This window comes from Onychostoma macrolepis, chromosome 10 (genome assembly GCF_012432095.1).
Source record: "Onychostoma macrolepis isolate SWU-2019 chromosome 10, ASM1243209v1, whole genome shotgun sequence".
Taxonomy (NCBI): domain Eukaryota; kingdom Metazoa; phylum Chordata; class Actinopteri; order Cypriniformes; family Cyprinidae; genus Onychostoma; species Onychostoma macrolepis.
Window position 1 is genome coordinate 15960004 of NC_081164.1, and position 23664 is coordinate 15983667.

General features: G+C 38.1%; 1 long non-coding RNA gene across 2 annotated transcripts in view; it reads left to right on the plus strand.

The window, feature by feature from the left end:
• Positions 1 to 23664, plus strand: part of LOC131547977 (uncharacterized) — a 200075-nt gene that overhangs the window by 173443 nt on the left and 2968 nt on the right. The window contains exon 1 of one of the 2 annotated variants that reach the window (XR_009273070.1): positions 22088 to 23147. The exons of the other annotated variant lie outside the window; for it this stretch is intronic. This is a non-coding gene — a long non-coding RNA (uncharacterized LOC131547977). Of the gene's footprint in view, positions 1 to 22087; positions 23148 to 23664 lie in introns of those variants that run through there. 2 annotated transcript variants of the gene reach the window in all.

Consider the following 23664-nt stretch of genomic DNA (forward strand, 5'->3'; position numbering starts at 1 on the left):
CACAAAGAGTTCATTCAGTTGTCAGAGAGATGTTACAATCACATTATGAGAACAGAACAATAAAAACACAACTTTTAAATATTTATTATAATTATGTACAAGCTTCACAGATGATTCGAACCTAAAGTGACAGGCTCTAACAACATGCCAGTTAAGCACACTAACCACTCCCCCAACTCACATGGTGAAATTATGAGCACAACATACAGTATATGTTATATTTTGTCAATTCACTTAACTGATTTGTCGTCAGTGCTGTTTAGAGCAATACTTGAAAATGACCACTAGGTATCACCGTAGAGACGGGTGTCGAAATGTTTCGAAGCCTCTGCACATTTGCTTCGACTGTTTCAGTGCTTCATGAAGCCTCGCTCTGCATGAGCACAAGCATGAACAGACTTGACTTGGAACAGACTTTACTTGGCATGAACAGAAACACAAACTCACCAATAGCAGGTTACACAGTTTAATACTCAAACAAGAGCAAAGGCAACATGAGGGCTATTTATATCTAAAGATGCAGGTCACATGACAAGAACCAACCAATGAGAGACAGGACACATGACTAAGACAACCAATGAGAACATAGGCAAGTTCGACTTTAAGCAGCGCTGCGCAGAATGGTCAGTGTATGACATTAAAGTACCGCGAGAGCCATTCGAAGGATCCATAAGGATCCATCTGCTCTCTTATCGCTCTCGCAGTACTTTGATGTCATACACTGACCATTCTGCACAGCGCCGCTTAAAGTTGAACGCACCTCATGACACATGAACCAAAGAACCAATCAGAACATAACACAGAGACAAGGGAATCACATGACAGAACAAGGACCGTGACTAAACTCCAAAATAAAAGACATGAAAACATGAACATGAAACAAAACCCACATTACAATCGGTTCACATGTGCCGCTTGAACTGAGGCAATACAGCGATCTGTCACGACACATTAAAGAGCCACAAAACGGTATTTAACGTTTAATTTTTATAATTTTTTTTAAAAGACACATTTTAAAGCTGAGACCTTGTTTCATATCAGAAGTAACCTGCTCTTTCTTGTCTGTCGGCAGTTGTCAGATTACAGTTTGCTCTGCAATGCATTTTTTTTTACTGTGTGAGAGCGGCATGTATTGTCGGACATAGCAACAGTAACTAAAGCGCCATTCAGACTATACTATTTTAGCCCGATTTTGCCACGATCTGCTTGACGTAGGGTGTCGTGGGGATGCATAAACGACAATGGGCGTCGGGATGCACGATTCAATCATTTCATCTCGTGTAGTGTGTCATTGTGCAGGACACCTCTGCGATGCTTCACGACGTCAACTTTGAAAGACTTGCATGATTCATTTATTTTCCTGTAAAATAAAAACTATTTTACCTCAGTTCTCTTTGACAGTCCATAGTCTACATCCTCTTCATGCCATCAAGATTTGTGTCCATTGTCAGGTTTTCTTTCTTTTTTTGGCTTTTCTGATAACAAGACAGGGCAAAACACACTGTTTGCTAGCCATTGTTTGTTTATGCTCATAATATAGGCGGAGGGTGAACCAACTCCAGGGTAAGGCTAAAAACAGTCAAATGTATTAAACGTCATAAACAGTCTTTTTAGGCAAGAACCAGACATGGGTATCATGTAGGCTAATAAAATATGTTTAATGGGACTGAATTTGTATTTAACGTGATTACAATTTAATAAAAAAAAAAAAACATTAAAAATTGATAATTAGGCCATAATGTTTCCTTTCCACTGTTATTCAAACAGCGAAAACAATTATATAAAGAAAGTGACATTATCACTGACTTTGATCTATTGCAAATTTAAGCACTCTCAAAAAAAAAAAACTATAGTTATAATCACTGAAGCTGTATGAAGCTCTTACTTACATTGTAAGTACATCTGTGCTTTGTTGTTTATGATGAGAGAACGCGCACACTCAAAATTGATGAGTTTCAGTGATGACTCATCAGAACGCCTCTGATTGGCCATTGCATTCCAAAGCTCAACAGAATTGAGTGTGATTGGTTAAAATGCCCAACACTGTAAAAACGCCCAAAATAAAATACTGCGCAACATGAGAAGATCTTAATTTAATGCCACAATCAACACTGTCTATTCATTTTCACTTTGTTAGCAACAGACATAATAGATTTAATTTGTTGCAGGGCCATTTTTGTCCAATATAGTGGCATTTTTGCCACAAGGCTAAGCCTTACTAAAGCTCTGCCTCGATGACAGCACGCACGTCGTTAATGAAGGCATGAATGCTCGGGTAGTATGGTATGTTTCTTGTTCACGACACGACAATATTTTATGAGTCAAAATTGCATAATCGAAAATTGCCAGCTATGAGGTCACCGAGGTCCGGACCTTGGTAAATCTTTGATGTTCAAAATTAAAATTTATTCTCTGAATGAATGATGTTAAACTCCTCATATAAATGTCTGCATGACATGTATAATTCAGTTTAGATAGTTTGCAAGAATGCGATAATAGCGTCCCTATAATCCGTATAATAATCGCTGCTAGACGCTGGCTGAGTGAACGAGTCTAGAGAGAGCTGTGAGTGAGGACGCGGCGCAGGCTCATGGTCGTGTTGCCAGATCCAGCTATTTTAAGCGTTTGTGGACTTGTCTTTTCCACATAATCTGACCCTTTAGAAAGTTAATAAAGGAGGAAGTTGCAGTTTAGAGTCAGCTGCATCTTTATATTATCTTATTTGCAAAAGATCTGAAATAATTTCGATTTATTTCGATTTATTTCTCAGTTTTTGTTTGTTTTAATAGAAATATCTGGCAACACTGCAGTGCCAGCATTTAAACTGACAGTAATAAAAAAAAAAATTCGGTAAAACAAACGCAAAAAAAAAAAAAATCATGATATTATCTATTAAAAACGTTATCAACACTAGTGCACAGATCTGTAGAAAAAGTAAGTTACAGAATGAAATGAAACAGGCAAACACTAGCCATGAAGAAGTCTATGCTCATTATGTCATTCAGTAGTTACTTAATTTAAATTAGATATTAAAATTAGATATTAAATTTAAATAAATTAGCTAAATTCAGTAGTTACATTTTCACAAGTCATGCTAAAAACATTCATAAGAGCACTAGACAAGCTTATCATCTGTATAGCAGTGGTTATTAATAAAAACTATAACATTAATATGTATTGTTACATGAATAATAAACAGCTGATAAAATTATCCACCCCTAACTATAAAGTTTTAACAAATTTTGATACAGTAAATAGGGTATGATTTAAACTGTCACTCACATTTTTGAACACAGACGTGAAAGTGAACTATCCAAACTTAATTTTTTTTATAATTCATGAACGAAAACATTTTCTAACATGATTTTGATGTTCCATTTTCATGGTAATGCAATGTCTGATTTTAAAATGCTTTTCAAAGGATGAATTTTGAGATTTTAAGTTTTCAATTGATATATAATTTCTCATGATTTGTAAAGTGTGATAGAGAAAAAGGCAACGAAGAAGACTTTTTGTGACAAAGGTCAGAACTCCTGTTATGATGTAGATTTTTCAGGTGGACTCTTGCACACAATGATCAACCTTCCAAAACAGAGAAAACAGCTTTCACTCTTCTTTTAAAGTGTTTATAGTGTATATAATTAGTTGTATTAGGGGGTTTTATAGCACAATTCTTTAAGATTAGCTGATAGGCTGTTAAAATTATAAACTATTTTCTCACAAAAGCAATTAATTCAGCTAGTAATGATTATCCTTTATTGCCATCTACTCAAAAAAAAAAACACACAAAAAAAACAGCCTCTGGTCTCCTTCCCTGCATATCACAGAATTACATTTCTTTTCCCTAACCTTTGAGGCTTGCCTGAAAGTTCTTATTTTAACTTGAGCATTTTTCCAGAATACCATGTCATGTGCGAGGCGCTGCAAAAAACATGAGTGCAATGGTCAAATGCATTCATCTAGTGAGTGTTTACATGGGGAAAAAAATGGAAAAAATAGCACAGTGGAATGAGCAAAAAACATGCTCTGTGTGAAAGCATCTGCCAGAATTCTTGAGCGATCGGGGGTTGTTACTACACACTTATTCAATTATTATTTCTATGGCAGATGTAAAGTGCATTCACAATATACATTTATTCAGCATTTGTGCTCCCTGAGAACCATGACCTTGGCATATCTAGCACAAATCACAATAGGAACATATGTGAGAGTGCTGTTGCTTAATTCTGGGAATTACCTTGTCTTTTTCAATTAATGTCGATCTGGTCCACAGCCATGCATTGCAGTTATATAAACTGCCCAGTCCACATTTCCACATTCAGATCAAATTTTATGCTTGATAACATCTGCTCTTTTCTCCCCTAGAAACCCTAGAATTGGCATAAATTGAATCCAACCTGTCACAAAACTGTCTGGCTTTTTTTTTTTTTTTTTTTTTGTGTAAACTCTAAAAATAGATTAATCCAAAATGAATGCTTATGTTAATATTATCCGATAGGTTGTCGATTCATTAAAAGCTGTTTTCCCACAAAAGTAGTGTATAGTGGACAGCACAACAGAAGGCTCATTTCAGTCTAAGTCAGCCCACCCATCTTTCTTATGTGATGTACTCATAACCACACCTTAAGTAACGTGATCCAAAAATATTAATGTCAATGGTGACGTGAGTACCCATCACTACACTATTTCGACCCCCTTAGGTTAGTGAAAGCAAAATTCACTACAGTAGTTTATTCAGCACAGTAAAGCTTCTCTTCCATTGACAGCTGTTGCAAAAAACAACCTTTGGTGTACTCCGTATGCTCAGTTCACACCTGTGCGTTGAAATTTTTTGCCATTAAATAGTTTGCAACACTGAGCCATTGCTTCACAGCTGAAAAATGAACCAATGAGACATAACAACAGCAAACTACTGGAGACTTAACAACAACAGACACCCGCATTGACAAGCTTTGTGTTAAGAGATACACATAACTCTACTTTTAGACGCTGGATAAGGATGAAACTTTCTAGTGTGGATGTGTCAACCACGCAATGTGTACAGTTTGCACATATGCCAAACGTCCCAATGTACTTCAAGACAATAAAGTAGTACAAAAAAATAACAGCTTTGTTTTGATTTAGTACAAATTTTTGCACTTAGGTTTTTGGAAATCCATTGTCTTGTTCACAGCCAATACTCATTCTCGGTGTGAATAAGTGCTGCAAAATGCTATTAAAATAACTGGACCATGTCCAGTTCACACAGGGACAGAGATGTTAAAGAAACAACACCAGCTTGTGCCATTAAAACAAACGCTCTGCTTGCAGCAGCATCCTTTGTTTCCTGACTATTGGCCTCTCTACATCTGCATCAATATTAGATTATTGAGAAACCACAAGTTCCAATAATTATGGATGCAAAATATTGAGCTTGTGTGTGGACTTGAGAATTGGAATCGTTTTATATGTCCGTCATGAAGACAGCATGTCTTGTATTTTAAGAGCAACAACACAATGAGCTGCAAATTCATGCAGTCACAAAAGCTGGCACTGAAAATGAGGCAAATCAAAAGAGAATAAATGATTTTACAAAAAACACAGACAATAGAAATTATAAAAAAAAAAGAGTTCATCCTAAAATGAAAACCCTGTCATTATTCACTCACATGTGTCGTCCCAGGTAAAAGTAAAGTGTGCTTGATTGCACTAAAAATTTGCTTAAATACAAGCAAGTACATTTTCAATATATTCTTATTTTTCGTGCTAAATAAAATGATAAAAGTTATACAATATAAATACACCAATCAAAAGAATAATTCTACTTTAGTAGTACTTCAGTGCAATTGCAAAAGTATACCAAATACCACTGATATTTAAATGAATTTTTACTGTATTGAAATAAAGTACACTACCGCAAAAATAGACAGAGGACTTTTATTAGTGTATTTCTTAAAAGTGTGCTTTGAATGATTTAAAAATTAGTTAAATTTTAGTACACATTTATTAAGCTATTTTCATGAAAAAATTAAGCTATTTATTCATTCATATGTGTTTACATGTGTACCAGAATTCACAATTGAACTGTAAGTATACTTTTAGCATAAAGTACTTTGAAATCTGTATTTTTAATATGGAAAAAAAGACTAACAAATGACATATTAATAGTGTACTTGACTGTATTATTTAAAGACATCATAAATATTTAAGGGATAGTTCACACAAAAATGAAAATTCTGTCATTAATTACTCACTCTCAAGTCATTCCAAACCTGTAAGACCTTCGTTCATTCTTGAAACACAAATTAAGATATTTTTGATGAAATCCGAGAGCTCTCTGATGCTGCATAGGTAGCAGCACAACTGTAATGTTCACAGGCTCGGAAACGTATAAGGACATTGATAAAAGTACTAAAGTACAAAAGAATAATTTTAGTATATAAAGCACAAAATTAGTGCGTGAAAACTTTTTTTAAGCAGTTTAAGTACATTATGGAAGTGTACGTTTACTGAAATAAAGTGTATTTTACTGCAGTTTTTTTACCTGGGGTTATAAACCCGTTTGACATCATGGAACACAAAAAGATGCTCTGAAGAAATATTTATGCTGTTCTTTCCCATACACTGAAAGTGAATGATGACTAGGGGTTGTCAAGTTCCAAAAATGTCAAAAAGCTCCATAAAATATCATAACAGTAGCCACTACTCATACGCTATATTGCAAGTCTTCTGACGTCATATGATACATTTCTGACTGACATGAAGGTAGCTTTTTTACTTTCATTATATCAAATACAGTGGCATGCACTGGTGCTATGAAATGAGGAAGCAAAGTCCTCATTGTTTGTCCAGAGATGTACCTTTTAGGGCCCCGACTAAAGATCTTCCCAGTTGATCATTAGTTGTTGATTTAAGCCATTAGTCGACTAGTCACATGTGTATGATATTCAATTATGTGTCATCATATTTACCACTCTGCAGCTTCAGATGGCTGTGGGACACGAGCAGGACAGAGATCATCCCTTATCTAATATCTTCATGTTTCTCCCATTGTTCCAAAGCAACTGACACTTGTTATAAAAGGTCAGAAAAGCAAACCTACCAGAGACTGTGCTGATAAACTCTTGACCAGAGACTGCATGGAAAAACTCCTGAGTTTTCTGCGAACAACGACTAATTAAAATTTGGTTGACTAAGCCTCTTCTTGTTGAATAGCGATTAGTCAACTATTATGGGGCGGCCCTAGTACCTTTGCATTCGCCAGCTGATTGCACACTAAAAAACCCTCACAATTCATTTTAAGTCATTTAAGGATTTGCAGACATGTACAAAAGTGGTGGGAGGAGGAGGCTCAGAGGAGGCAAGAGAGACACTGTTTCCCGCTGTAACTTTAACCACTGGTGTCGCTGTTGGACAGAGTCACTTTAGAAAAACAAAAAAACTTCATATTTGTATGTTTTTGTACTGTGGATCATTTTTTGAAGAGGCACTGCCTCTCTTGCTTCCTCGGAAGGAAACACCCCTGATTGAACATTATTGTAAAAATAAACAGTCCACTAATAGAAACACACTAAATCACCTCAGCCCTTCCAATAATATTTCCAATTCCAATGTCTTTGCTTGGAGGCGACAGGATTCCATGCTTTCATCAGTAACCACATGCTGTGAACGGATGTGCTATGAGGTTTCCGATGGAGATGTTTTCACCTCTAATGAATGCTTCTATTTGTTTTTTACCAAAGAAAAGATTGTTTTATAATCTCAATGGGACCTCAGTGGGATTAATTTTAAGCCAGTGATAATAAATAAGAATAGAAAGCCTAAATGGTTGCAAGAAAATACCCCGAGAGCTAAACTTTAGATTTTCTTATTATGAGAAAATTAAATTACAGCACTGCTCTCCTAGGGAGCAATTAACAATGAAGTCACTTCACCTCCAGAATGCATAGACGATCGGGTTGTGCGTCAAAATGAGAAAAATATAAACATAAAACATGTAGATCTATAGAAAATATTTCAAGGGTGACAGTAGTGGAGTGAAATAATAGCTATTATAGCATTTTCTCACAAATACACCACAGTGTATTTAAGGCAAGTCCTCCACTCCACCAAAAAATCTAAAGAGATTACAGGAAGAAAGACTGAAAAATAGGTGACACAAGCTGTGAAAGCTTTTGTATTAGATAATTAGAGTTGGTTGGACCTGTGTGAGTTGACTCACAACTCTGACTCACAATGCAATGTGTCACATTAGTTATCACTAGGTAGTGCAGAGACACGCTCTGTTTCACACAGTCTCAGTTCTCCTGTCCTTTTTAGCATGTTTAATTATGGCCTGGGAGTAAGAGACAACTAGTCAAAAACAATTTGTCTAAAGAGACATCTCATCATCAAATTCAATTACCATTAACCTGAGACTGCACGCTTGTTTCCATCTGAATAATTCGACGCATTCCTGCACTTTGATGCATTAACCAGTTTGAGCAGCATGTCATTCAAAATTCTGAGCAAAGCTAACATGATCTAGATTCAGTAAAAAGAAAAAAGAAAACAAGAGGAAATATATTGCAAAAACTGTCAGTAATTTTGGCTTGTTTACCAATAAAAATATCTAAATATCCTTAAAGAAAAGACACTCAAAAATAAAGGTGTAATTTTGCAATTTTTGTAACTGAGATATGCCATAGAAGAACCATTTTTATTTCAATGAACATTTTTTTTTCTTAATGTGAAGAACATTTTTTAAACATTTGGTAAATTGTTTTATTCCTCTTTTAACATTATAAACCTCAATACATTAAATGTATGCTTAAAACAAGGAAGAAAATGTAAAAACATAACCTGAATTTAACGTTTTTAACTTACAAATCTTATGCAAGAAAAAAATCCTGATTATATTTTTTTTCTAATATACAGATGGCATATATAAATATAAATAGAACTGTAGATTATTTTAGTATTTTGAGGTGGGAGTAAGCACCTGATCTAACAGGGGAAGCAGTCACTGGAGAGTTATTGAGATTATATTCCTGTCACCCCACTATTGTGCCAAATGGCACAACCTGGATTTCTCCAGCAGGTCTATTCTGAGTTGTTTTTAAAAAGCCACTGTAAGACATCAAGTTACAAAGCCCCTTAAGTCACATTTGCAGAAGTAAAAGCTCACTGAGCAAATCTACACTTTAAGAAAAAAAAAAAAAAAAAGAATTTTACAGTAAAAAAACAACAACAGCTGTGGTTGGCAGAACTGCACCATAAAAAATACAGCAGCAACATTGTTTTATTTTTTATTTTTTACAAAATCACTGTACTTAGGAACTCTGTGTATTGTGATTTTAAAAATTCAAAGCTTTTGTTACTGTCTTGTCCCATGAGTGGTACATTAAGACAATGTCATGTTAAAAAGTTTTCAAATAAACTTTCAACATAACATAAACGTTAAACGTGCACTGAAAATCGTATTAAAAATTTAATTGATGCATGATTACATTTCTTTAAATGTGTTTTACCAGGGGTAATATAATTCATTTCATTAAATTAATTATGAATTATTCTCATTTTTTTCTGAAGCCCCCTGAGGTGGATGAGAGTCTGGATAAGGGTCTCTGCATCTGTAAAGGTGAAAAAACCCACCTCAAATCAAGAGTAAATAATAAGTAGAGCAGTATTTAATTGAATCTTCATTTAATTACTGTTTCCTGCAGTTATAATCAACATGACTGCAGCTCTATGTATGTAATTAAAGCAGTACTGCAAGAGGGGGAGAAGATTCTACAATAATTTCCCACACCAATAGTTTCTGTTTTTTGTAACTGTCATTTTTCCCCACACAACCATCCCAGTCACACACATGTATCTTCATGAAGTGCAAACCTGGAAAAAGATTCTCATTCTCACCAAATCAAACACTTCATCCTATTCGGGAGCTTTAACACCTGCTGTACAATACAAATACTAATGTATGTGACATTCTTTATCTTCCATTTTAAATCACTCCATTCTCCACAGACCTACACTGGCCTGTTAGAATTTTTGACTTTTAAGCGAAACCTCCAAACTTTTCCATAAAACTTTATTTTAAGTTTAAATCTCAAACTACCAGAACTCGCCACCAAGACTTTGCCAACTCGATACAAAGTCCGTTTTAGATGCTTATTAAACTTTTCAGTTGCACTAGTTGAATTTCTGTCTCAAAACCTAATGGCATACATGGCTGCTTTGTAAGATAAAAATATAATAATGCTACAATGTTATCTGTTTGCTCAAAGTATATACACTGTCTGTGGGATCCAACAGTCTGATCATTAGTGAAAAAGCTTCTGTTAAGGCAAAGGTATGTAGTTTTGTGTATTTTTTGTGACTTTGGAGAACCCTACAGTTAAGTGAGTGAAATTGACTGTCGTAATTACCTACCTGGGGCCTCATTTATAAAACTCTCCGTAGATTTCATCCTAAAAGTGTACGTAGGCACAAAAGTTCGATTTTGCGTACGCGCAAATGTTTTCAGATTTATAAAACCATGCGTACGCCGGAACCTGCGCAAAAATCCCTTTATAAATCCCATTTAGGCGAAGATTGTGCGTACGTGCATCTCCACCCCGACTCCTCCCCGAAATCACCATATATGGAGCTTACAACGCCTAGTTTTACTATGCATAACCTCATCTGCATATCATTTCCATGCATATTCCCATCCACGTGACACCATGTTTAACACCGTCAAAGGTACAAGATATTAAGGACATATGAGATACGGACTATAAATGCCATTTGTGCAAAACATTTAATTTTTATTTATAAAATAATATCATCCAATATCCTTGTTATATTTTAGAATAAATATATCAAAATATTCATAAAAAACTAAACTGTTTAAAATAGTTATCAAATAAATATTTTAGAATAATGTTTTAAAGTTATAAAGAATAAAGTTGATCTCATTCTTTTACACTGGCTATTTTTAGTGGAAACAGGCCTATATTTATTGCAGTGTAATTGTCTGACTCAGCAAGTCACTGACGTATTTTAAAAATGAAATGTGCAAATCTTACCGTTTGCTTCCAGTTGTATCCTTCAAATACAGTGGTATTTTTCATAATGTTGTGGAGATGTCTTCACACGATATTAACACATCTGTGCAGCTGCGGTTGTACAGTAAGTTATTGTCATTGGACCTATTCAAACCGGACAATGGACCGTTCGACCACCGAGTATCCAGCAGTGCCCGCCATAATATCGAAGTAAGTGCGCATCATTGATCATTGATCTCCCTAAAAATATTTTCTCATAACATGAGATCTGCAGTTTAAAGATGAATTATTGTGCACCTATAGCACTCCTCGCTGTCATTAAAACATAGCATGCCTCTGGAAAAGTGATCAAGCGCATCCACTACAAATATGTCTAAATTCATATAGCCTAATTTTTGTTTAACTTCTGCATAATGACTTTATGTAATTTCAGTGCTTATTTACATTATGAGAGGGGAATATTTAATGCAAATGTGTATATCGACATGAAAACAGAGTTTAAAATCGTTGTTTAATTTTTTCACTCCTGGAAAAAGAGTCCGTAAGCATGGGTCAGAGTTTGCGTGCAGGTGCGCAAATTTTCCCGTCAAGTTTGTTTTTATAAATCCCACCTTTTGCGTAGAAAGTGGCGTACGCCTCTTTCAGGGCAGGTTTTGTGCGTACGCAACGGTTATAAATGAGGCCCCAGGTCTCATGGCATTTACGTACCTGGGTGCACTTTTTAGCGTGACATGAAATACTTACCAATAAGTACATATCACTGCAGTTTCCAAAATAAATGAATACTTTCACACAAATTTACAGAGTTGCGATTAATAAAGCGTAATTTTCGCACAATTACTTGAAGAATATCATGCTATGACTTCAAAACAATATTAATATGCTGGGAGATTTGAAAACTGATACTTTTGAACGTTAACATCGCACACATCCAGCTTCATATCTATGGGTTTTCATAGTTCGAATCCCGTGTAACTACGGTTCGACAAAGCAGTTAAAATCTGCATAAAAGGACGTTCAAATGACACAGTTGCATCAGCTAATACGTTTTTATATCAGTTTTGCATTTGTAAACACTATCGGGTAGGTTTAGTGTTGGATTTGGTGTAGGGCATATTTCCAACACGATAGAGCATTAACCTTCAGCTAGTCCCCGGATATTTGAATTCTGAACCGCTGCAATACATATCTGAAGCAACGTAATAAAAAAACAGCAATACGTATCAATATCTACGTAATAAAAAAACGTGCCAGGGTTCACATATTGAACCTGTGTTTTAGCGCCACTCAGTGGACATTTCTATTTGAAACTGCGGCGAAACGTGCAGCAAGGTACGTAAAACGGTGTCGCACAAAAAGTGCGCAGAGGTACGTATTTTAATGAGACCAGGTTGGTAATAACAGTAAATAGATGTGTTTGTGCATTTGTTGCTGTTGTCAGAACAGACGTTTGGAGGTGAGCATGGGAAAGAAACACAAGCCATCAATCTTATCAGAAGTCTGTACCATCAGAATGATATGACTGAGCTTTCAAGGTAAAAAAAAAACAAAACATGCATACAGTACAATTGCTTATTCTTTTTAACCAACATTTTTCACTGCAAATTATATTCTGTGACCCTTTGTACAAAGGAATTCACATGGTCAGGGTCACAAATGTGCTTATTTGATCAATAACTCAAATATTTATTTTTCATTTTACACTTTTTCTCGACTGGTTAAACACATTTCTTGAAATTATGCCTCTTTTTTTTTTCTTTTTTTTTTTTTTTGTGAAACTCTAAACACAAATTCATAACTTCTAACTCAATTCCCCAAACTTCCTATATTCGGGTCAAAATGAAGCTCTCCACTCAAAACAACTCAATCTTGCTGAAAAAAAAAAACTACATTTTGCTCTCAGACATGACACATGACCCTCAAAAACACACACACTACAACACAGTTTTACACACTGATGAGATAAATTCAAAACAATACTACAAAAAACGATTATAAGTGTTGCTTATGGTACTCCCCAAGTGTTTTGTTCCTTAATTTAATGTACTACAGAGTACAGTACAATACAGCAAACGACAACAAAAATAATTATTCTGCCCCAGCATCCCGTCTTTGCTCTGGGACAGGCCAAAGAACCTCTTCAACATCACATGCTATATTGGCCCTATAGCCAGGCAGCGGGGGTGAAATCCTCTTGCATGCCTCATCCAACCCTGGCATGCATCATATCAGCTAAAATATCTGAGACTGCTTGTCTTCTTGCCTTTGCCCTTCCTTTTTCTCTTCCATGTTGTCGTCCTCCTCCTCCTTCTTCTCTTCCTCATTCCTCTTCCTCTTCTTCCTCTCCGTACTCCCTATCCACCTCCTATACTCTTCCTCTTCCTTCATTTTTCTTGATTCCCTACTCCTTCTCCTCCTCCTCTGTGGTGTCTTTGACCTCTTCCTTCACGTCTCTCTGGATCCATTGTTTCAAACCTGAATAAAGTTTTTCTCAGTCGCTTTGGTGCATTTATCGAATCATCCTTACTGTAATATTTGCAAAGAAGTATGTGCATTTTTCAAAAAAATTCGAACAAACAGCACCACACAATGGATTTCCTGCAAAGCCTGTAACTTTCTCAAAATCTTTAGCTCATCTCTCAAAAGTAAATATTTGTCAATGAACATACAGTGCCATCGGAATGAAAAGTACTTGTGTCATTATTGTTCACAAACAAGACAGGAAAAATGCTTAGTCATGTTGTCAATATAACTCTGATGAAAACTATGGCAACAGTTTGGATGACAGTTACTGTACTTATGAATGCCATATATCCATTTCAAAAGTACAAATTTACACATTATTGTATGTGGGATATTGATTGAAAGGACGGGATATGATTCACAGTTACACTTTTACTAGTGGTCTGACCATTACAATTCATTGTGAAATAGAATAGAAAATGAAATATGGGCACAAAGGCGAAAATAAAAACAATTTTAAAGTCCACTGTAAGAATTTGTAACTCTTGTGTTGTCCTCTGTCTATATATGCATTCCAATTGAAGGTTCATGAGATGTACTTTTGAGCTATTTCAGAGAATTGGTTTGTCATTGGTTGATCTATATTCTCTTCATTAGTGAAAGTCAAGATTCACTTGCACAATTCATGGCAAATTTATAAAAAGTCTAATAGAAATGTGTAGAAAATATGCTTGACAGTTTATGACAACTAGATCAACCATTTTGCATTTAATGACTTATACGATGAACTAATGACTAGATGTTTTGAGGGGTAAGACTATAGCACAGAGAACTATATAATACATTTTGAGCAACATGACAATGATGTACACTGTTAGACATTTCTGTAATTTCCACAGTTATTTACTGTATATCACCCAGTGTAATACTGCAAATTCCCTTTACAGTAAATAACTGTAATACCCTTTGCATTATGGGAATTTTCTGTGACGTCAGACCCCACATACAGAGACTTACTGTATTTTTTAAAATTGCTGTATACTACTGTAACAGTCTCTTTGGCGCCATTATACTGAGGTCGTTTTATTTTCCTCATTTCTTACATTTGGATTGACACATTTTGCCCTACACCATGTCTACAACGCCGCAACAGCTTAATTGGGACTGACTACAGGACGTGTTACATCGCTTCTAATGATTGGAAAATCCGTTTGTAGCTACTTTGTGTCAGAAACAGCGCGAGCGCTTGGAGTACATCTGCTCGTCAGAAATATACCGGGGCATCACTTTACTGTCCGCATCCACTGTAGATAGTATATATAATGGGTTCTATATTGTTGTCTGTTGTCGAGTTGTGCCGCGCCACTTGGGTCCGAGGAAGACACGGAAGCAGCGGGGCAGCATGGTTATAGTGTTTTAGCAATTGAGAAAAATTGGGGAAAATCAAGAAGGCAAAAATCTTATTATTGCCTTCGTTTTACATTTTTCAAAAAAACAACGAAAAAAAAAAAAAAAACATTCTGTTTACATCCAGGTTTAAATGAGATTTTTCAGTGTAGACTCAGATTTTTGGGTCCAGATTTTGGTTATAATTCTACACACACACACACACACACACACAAAAAACATTTATATTGAGTTTTAAAAACTTTTGAAGCCTGTAACTGTGAACTTATTGTGAAACAGCGACTATAACAAAATAACATTTTATTTGTCAGATTGACATCATTCTCATCATTCTGAGAAAAAAAAGCATAGAAACTTAATCATTATTTTCAGACTTGAATGTATACAGGTGCATGTCAATAAATTAGAATGTTGTGGAAAAGTTCATTTAAAACATAGAACCATCACAGAAAATCCTAATACCATCACAAATAAATCACAAATACCATTACAAACCGTCAAATTTTAACCATTAAAACCATTAAAAAATGGTTTTCTGTAGTGTGTTTTGAGACATATTCCATTAGGATTTATTGGTTTTAACAAGCCAGCCACCAATAGAAGGTGACCAATTACCAGTAGAGACCAACAGGGTCCATTACAGTTTCCATTAAAACCAATACAAGTCCCATTATAACCAGTAAAACCATTACAAATTTTGTGACGGTGTCTATTGTTTTTTTTGTTTTGTTTTTTTTCAGCATTACATGTTATTACAAATGCCTGCAAACGGAGCCAAAGGCCTGGTAATTGCTGCTTTTATACTTACAGGACGATCATATCCTTGTTTAATAGGCTACTGACCAAACATTTAATTCAGATATCCACTTAATCTTTTATTTTTGGCCACCTTTTTGCTATAGATGACATAACCGCTATAATTTCAACAAAAAAACATGTGGACATCACAACCCTTACAAAAATGAATCATGGTTTTCGTGGTAAAACTGCTTAATTTTCTTTTGCGTGATTTCTGAATGCTTGAGACCATAAAATCAATCAGACCACTGTATTACTGCCATAGGTAACTGTCTAGAGCTACAATTGTAATTTGTAAATAATAGAATTTAATTACAATTTATTTATTTACTTTTATATTTTATTAAAGTTCTATTTTGACCCCTATAGTAGTTTTTTTTATTTTATTTTTTTACTTCCATAATATTTGAGGGAGGGGGCACGACAATACAATCCTGCTTAGGGCACCCATTTGGTCAGCAGCGGCCCTGCATTTAACAAAAACCCACCAATTCACTTGATTAAACTACTTCAGTCTGTGTGCACTGAATTTATTTAATACACGAGTTTCACAATTTGAGTTGAATTACTGAAATAAATGAACTTTTCCATGACATTGTAATTTACTGAGATGCACCTGTATATATCAACCTTGGAGAACACCATGTTTTACCAATTGTTTTCTTTTTTTCTTTTTTTCTTAAGTCTGTCAAACCACCTACTGTATAGGTGTACAAATAAACTCTGAAACTCATCTTAAATATGAAAGCTGACAGAACTTCTTGTCTCTAGACAGAAAGGTTGTCCTTGAGGAGAACATTCTGCACTCTGTTTTTTTGATAAAAGTGGCATTGGGAGCCCTGTTCATGAAAATCCACCGTGATTTTCAACATTGCGCTAACAGAATGTCCTCCCTGACAAGACAGCTGTACACAGAGTGGCCTTGAGCCATTATTACTCATATAAGAGCAGTGCTGTAGACAGGGAAGATATGCTGTATACTGTATATAAAAAAACAGCACACACAGTTCACAGATCACAGAGAACAATTCCCTAGTGAAAAATAAATATACTTAATTAAAATATATTTATTTCACGATAAGTATACAAAAAATAGATTGACGTCTATACTAACTGAAAATACATTCTAAATGTAGTTATTTCATGCTTTCATCAAGCACAAACTTAGTGCACTACAAATTCATTTGTAAAATACTGTATATATATTCATCTTTAAGAGAGTACACTGGTTAGATTCTTAATTCCATCTACAACATGTTTGAAACTTGTTAAAAGTGATTTTTACACATACATACCCATATAAACTAACTGGACGAAACCTTTGAAAGAGGTTGGAAATGTGGACTGCAGCCCTTTGGGCTGTCAAAATATTATGAATTATTAAGCGAATTATTAAAATGATCCTGACCAGCCCTCAAAACTACACAAAAAGTAAAAATGTCAAATAAATTCAGAGACGTTAACTACATGAAAAACGTATAAAAATAATTTCAATTCATACCATATAAATCTGCAGCGTACTGCGAGACTGTCAAACCTCCAAAACATTTAATTGCATTTTCCATTAACATTTAATTGTGCAGTGCATGCAGAGTTGAAGCGTGCAGAGACAATGCGTGGAGATGTTTCAGATGGTTTTATTCCTTCCGCATGCACTGACACATAAGCAGTACGTTCACATTCTTCCACCAACAAACAGAACTGTCTATGTTTTATTGCATGAACAAGAATAATTCCGGTTTATCCAATTGTTTCCTATAGCTTTAATTGTTCTATACAGGCAGGGCCTGTATATCTACGCACTTTCTTGTTCTATACAGGCAGGGCCATCCTTTGGGCGGTGCAAGTGGTGCAGTCGCACAGGGCCCCGCGCTGTGAACGCTCCCTACCTCGCACCGGGCCCCGCATCAGCCAGGGACGGCCGTTTTACGTTTATTTCCATGCACCGCCTATATCAAGACTTTACGGCGATTGGTAGTCTTTAAATCCATATAATTTGTGCTGTCATTGATGGAAAAAAAACTGTTTACGTGTAGTAGTATTTGTAACAGTATAGAAAGATTACAAGTTCGTCACAGTGCATGTCTGCTTTGGTGGCGCATCTGGTAAAGCGAGTGCATGTGTGTGGCAGCGACCTGGGTTCGAATCCAGTCTGTGGTGTTTCCTTCAGCCAATGGTCAAATGTCTGTGTCTGATGTTCTCTCGGTAATTGAGTATGCTGGGGGTGTTAGCAAAAGGTGATTTCTTAAACTGTGCTATAAAGGTTAATTTCAAGTTTACTTGGAATTCCATTGCAATGCATTTTAAAGTCACTAAAAGTAAGGGATAGTATGACCTCAGTTTGTTATTAGTATAATATTAATGTATGTTCAACACTTACCGTGTATTTGAATAGCAAAATACATGTGAAGTTTATGCTGAATGATGTCTTGTTTCATGTTTCATTTTGTAATAATGACAGTCTAACTGTATGTTATCCAGCTTATTACAAGTCTATCAGATGAATGTATGCATGGAGATTAAATATTGACCTGAGTTGCAATTATTTCTCATCATATAAAAATAGTATTTAATAGTTATTACTTACATTTTTAATTGGTAAAACGTAAATTTTTCACCATGAAAACTGTTTTTTACATTACTTAAATGTGCATTACTTACATTTCTAAAACACTTAAATTACTTAAATTCATAAGGTAAAAACTGATTCTGAGTTTTAATAGATTTAAGAAATAGAGATCAACCAAAAATGAAAATGTAATCAAATATCCCAGAAAGCCAGATATTTTAAAACCGAAAAATCTCATGCTACTGTGTTCCTGGAGTATTTCTATAATTTGGTGTACAGCATGTGCTTCTAGTTTGAGAGATGGCACATTTGAACAGGATTATTCTGTGAACACTGTCTCTTTCCATTATGGGTGTAGTGTCCCATAAAAAAACATTTTCAAACATTTATTCAGGCATTTGCTGTTTTGAACTATTGAACTGACAAACTTCCTAACAGATAGTTAAGTTAAGGGCCCTACTATTTCCCGATGCCGAAAACATGGATGGAATGTCACGGAATTTGCCAAATTTTGGATGGATACATCAAAAGTAGGTTACTACATTTAAATCAAAACATGAAATGGACTAGTTTTTGTAAATATTGAGCACAAAAAAAAAATACCATTTAAATATGAATCCTGCATGTTCTGGGTGACTCTGTGTGAATGAATGGCACAGACGCGTGGCAGCACTGCATCTTTGTTTCCAGGTAGAACATTAAAGAACGCGACACACACATCTCCTGGAAATACTTTCACGAGTTCACACTTACATATAATAAACTGGGTAAAGGTTTATGCGTATTTGGCGTGCTGTCCAGGGAGAGGGCTCCGAGCTCGGTGCCACCCCGAGCCCAGGGTACTCCCCTGTACGGAGAGAGGGGTCCGAGCTCTGCCTTTAGCCCGGACCCAGAGCGTTCCCCCCAAAGATGCAATAAGCACGGGACAGCAGCCAAAGAGGTGTGTTGATATCCCCCAAAATCGGCAGAGCTTAATGCTGGTGGGGTGCTGGACGTCGCTTGGCGTAACGGCACTGCTGTGGCCTTTAGAGAAGAGAGTTTAGCTACTGCGGGAGCGGACACTGCTGCGGCGTCTGAAAACAAAGGAAAGTGGCTTCTATGGAAGCGGGCACTGCTGCAACGTCTGAAAAGGGAATGTGGCTTCTGCGGAAGCGGGCACTGCTGCAACGTCTGAAAAGGGAATGTGGCTTCTGCGGAAGCGGGCACTGCTGCAACGTCTGAAAAGGGAATGTGGCTTCTGCGGAAGCGGGCACTGCTGCAACGTCTGAAAAGGGAATGTGGCTTCTGCGGAAGCGGCACTGCTGCAACGCCTGAAAAGGGAATGTGGCTTCTGCGGAAGCGGGCACTGCTGCAACGTCTGAAAAGGGAATGTGGCTTCTATTGTGACGGGCACTGCAACGGCGTCTGAAAGAGAATGTGGCTTCTGCGGAAGCGGGCACTTCAGCGGCAGTATGAAATGAGCAGGGCACTGTTACGGCCTCTGGAAAGAGAAGGAGGCTTCTGAGGAAGCGTGCTCTGCTACGGCAGTAGGGAAATCCAGATGCAAGCTCCTGCGGGAGCAGTTACTGCTACAGTACCTGAAAAGAGGAGGCGGCTTCTGTGGAAATGGTCACGGCTACGGTATCTGGAAAGAGAAGGAGGCTTCTGAGGAAGCGGTCGCTGCTGTGGCAGTGGGTAAAAACAGATAGGGCTCCAGCGGGAGCAGACACTGCTGAGGCATCTGAAAAGAGAAGGAGGCTACTGAGGAAGCGTGCTCTCCTACGGCTGTAGGGAAATGCAGATGCAAGCTCCTGCGGGAGCAGTTACTGCTACGGTACCTGAAAAGAGGCGGCGGCTTCTGAGGAAGCGGTCGCTGCTACGGCATCTGGAAAGAGGAGGCTCCTGTGGAAGTGGTCACGGCTACAGTATCTGAAAAGGAGGAGGCTTATGTGGGAGCGGTCGCTGCTACGGCATCTGAAAAGAGAAGGCTTCTGCGGAAGCAGGAAATACGGATGCAAGCTCCTGCGGGAGCAGTTACTGCTACGGTACCTAAAAAGAGAAGGAGGCTTCTGAGGAAGCGGTCGCTGCTACGGCATCTGAAAAGAGAAGGCTTCTGCGGAAGCAGGAAATACGGATGCAAGCTCCTGCGGGAGCAGTTACTGCTACAGTACCTGAAAAGAGGAGGAGGCTTCTGAGGAAGCGGTCACTGCTACGGCATCTGAAGAGAGAAGGCTTCTGCAGAATCGAGTACTGCTGCGGCAGTGGAGAAAAATCAGATAAGTCTCTTGCAGGAGCGGGGTGTTGCTGGGATGGTTGAAGTGGAGATGAGCCGCTATGAGTGGATTTGGTGGTGTTAGAGAGGATGGCTGTGGCGGGTCCGAGGGTCGAGTGAACCGGGATGGACTGGCGTTGAAGGGGTCTGCTGATGAGGGTTCGGTGAGCTTCTTTGATATGGATGGGTCTCCACCGCTAGCGGAGACAGCCTCACTCTAGCGTCTGCTATGGAAGCTGGAGGTCATTGCTTCGGCTGCTGTGGCTCATTCATGGGAAGGGAGTGGAGTTTGTTACATCCTGAAGAGCCTGTGGTCTGTACCACTAGCGGAGGCAGCCTCACGCTAGCGTCTGCTATAGGGGCTGGAGGCAACTGAAAAGGAAAGGGGTTAGGAGTAAAGCCGTGGTCACACTAGACTTTGATTGTGCGAAATTGTTTCGCATGCTGCAACGGTCGTGATATGACGTCACGCTGTGCAGCGTCTTTCTTTAAAAACCTAAATTCAGCATGTAACGAATTGTAATACATCTAAAATGTAAAAACATGCAATCTACTCCACTTTCCTGCAGCGCTGCAGTTTAAAATTCATGTTCTTTCTGAATTAAAAGGAGATCATGCTGTTATGTATCAATCTGCCGTCTCACGGTGTTACGTGATGCGAATTCGCAGGGCAGAGTGCACCAAGCTTGAACTTTGGAACGCAGCGAAATGCAAAAACTTTTCGCACGGGCTTGCGTTCCGGTCTGACGCATTCGTGTGGATGGAAGTCAATGGAGCGAAAAGAGCAGTGTGACCACCCCTTAACAGGAGGAAGAGACAAAAAGACATGTGAGGGCCTGTGTTACAAGCGGAGACATTTGTTGTGGCATTCGGAGAGAAAAGCTGTAAAGCCTGCACTGCTAGCAGAGGCGGCCTCGCGTTAGTACCTGCTACAGGATCTGGAGACTGCTGAAAAGGAAAGGGTTAGGGGAAGTAGAAGGAATGTTTGAGATGGGTCTGCAAGCGAAGGCAGCCACATGCTTGCTTCTGCAGCTGTCAGCTACGGAAAAAGGGGGAGTGGTTTGTAACTTTGGCGGGACATGCTGAAATGTCCGGGTAGTCTGCAGCATTGCCAACTTAGCAATTGTGTTGCTGGATTTAACAATTTCTCAGACTACCCTAGCAACTTGTTTTCAAAGCAACTAGCAACAAATGTAGCCATTTTAAGAATTATTTGGAACCCTTAAAAGTGATAAAAATGGTAAAAGGCATGCGTTTTCCTCTTAACCCCACAAAAGGAAAACATTGAACCAGCTAGCCAGCTAAGCGGCGCATCAGCTGGTAATGTTAGACACTGACGGAGGTGCCTAGCATATGCACTTCATATGAATTAAGTTGCAGGTTGCACTTGTTCAATGATTGCTTATTTATGGTACGCCTTAATTAATCTCAGTGGACCAACAGTAATGAACAATCATAAGTACAAATGAAAAAATTTTGTTTTCTGGTTAAGATCAACAGTGGAAGAGAAGTTACACTGTTGATAATTCACTCATTCCATTTTGATAAATGGATAAGTCAGATAAAGTACGGGTAAAATGCTGGTGAAAATAAGAGCAAATTCAGTGTGTATTCTAAGCACTTGCGTCATGATTACGTAATGACATTAACATCCGATGATGTCGCGACGTCATTTAACAACGAAACAACAAATGACATATCCTTTAGCGATTTTTACCTTGAACATTGTTTGGCAAGACTGGTGGCCTGTGCCGCTAGCGGAGGCAGCCTCGCGCTTGCGTCTAGAAACAGAAGTTAGGGGCCCAGCTGCATGCGGCGCTGCGGCTGGAAGAGCCGCGGTGAAGGCTGAGCCGAAGCGGGAAGCGAGTGAGGCTTTGCTGTGGTAAGAAGTGGGTGCGGCCCAGGCTCGTTGAAGGCCTGTTTCTGCGACCCGACGCTCGCGGAAAGCCGGGTTTTGTGCGGTACAATGATGGTGTCAAGCGAGACGAGTTCGGGGCTTGCTCAATCTATTGGTCGCCTTGGCGGCTGGAGTGGATTTAGGAGTGAGGTTGGCTGATTTGCGGGGTGACGAATAGATCGTACAAACCCGTTTGTTTGTTCTCTGCGGGAACGGAGCGTCGGAATTCATCAGCGTTTGCCTCTGGATTAAATACTCACCACTTCCGATCGGAGGAATTTATTGGCGCAGCCGAATGATACGAGGATGCTGGAGAAGATGGAAGTTAGGCAGTGGAGGCGAGGTTAAACCTCGGTGTCGGGGGATTCTTGTGGCTGGTCGAGCAGAGCGGCGGCCGCGATGGAGCCTGGGGCTCGGCGGCGATGACTGGCGGAGGAGGAGTGATCCTGGGGCCGGCAGATTTGCTGCAGAGGATCCGAAAATCTTGAGTATAGGTCACGTCGTTTGGATGGGAAAAAATCAACCCGGTCTCATCAATCTGCGTATAAATAACACGAGTTTACACTTTCAAATTGCGTGTAATACATACGCCAAAGTCCACTTTTGCGTGCATATGACACGCCAATCCTCCCCATTAACTTCAGTGGAGAGCAGATGCGTCCAAATACCACGCAGCATCTTCAGCGGCAGTGACGTCACCAGCGAGGCTCGGTCACGGCTCGGTTCACCTGATGCGCGCACACCTTCACACAGGTAAGTAAAAGCAACGCTCTTTTTATGTAACGAGATCACGTGTTTAACGGTATTATTTTAATTATTTCAGTGTTTCTGCATCACATTAGATGAGGTAATGTGTTCAAATGAGTTGTTAGTGGAGCTAGCACAGCTGGTAGCCTGCCATTGACATTAGCCTAAGCTAACTTCTACTGTATATTATAGACCTGTTGCAGTTTTAAATAAATAAATAACACCGTTTCTAATCATGTTGTGACATGGGTCTTCAGCTTTTAGACATGGCTGATGACAACACAACAAATCAACCAACCCAGTATTGTGTGATAATTGTGATCATGTAAAAAGTTCATACATTTACCATATTTTTACCATAGTAACTGTTGCTCGACCATGTCATGTGTAGTCAATACACAGTAACTACAACATATACCATGCCTCTCATCACCGTAACTGTAGTTTTACTGTGGTATTTTTTGTAGGTATGGTAGCCACAACACCTTTTCATGATTTTACCATAGCAAATTAACTGTGTTTA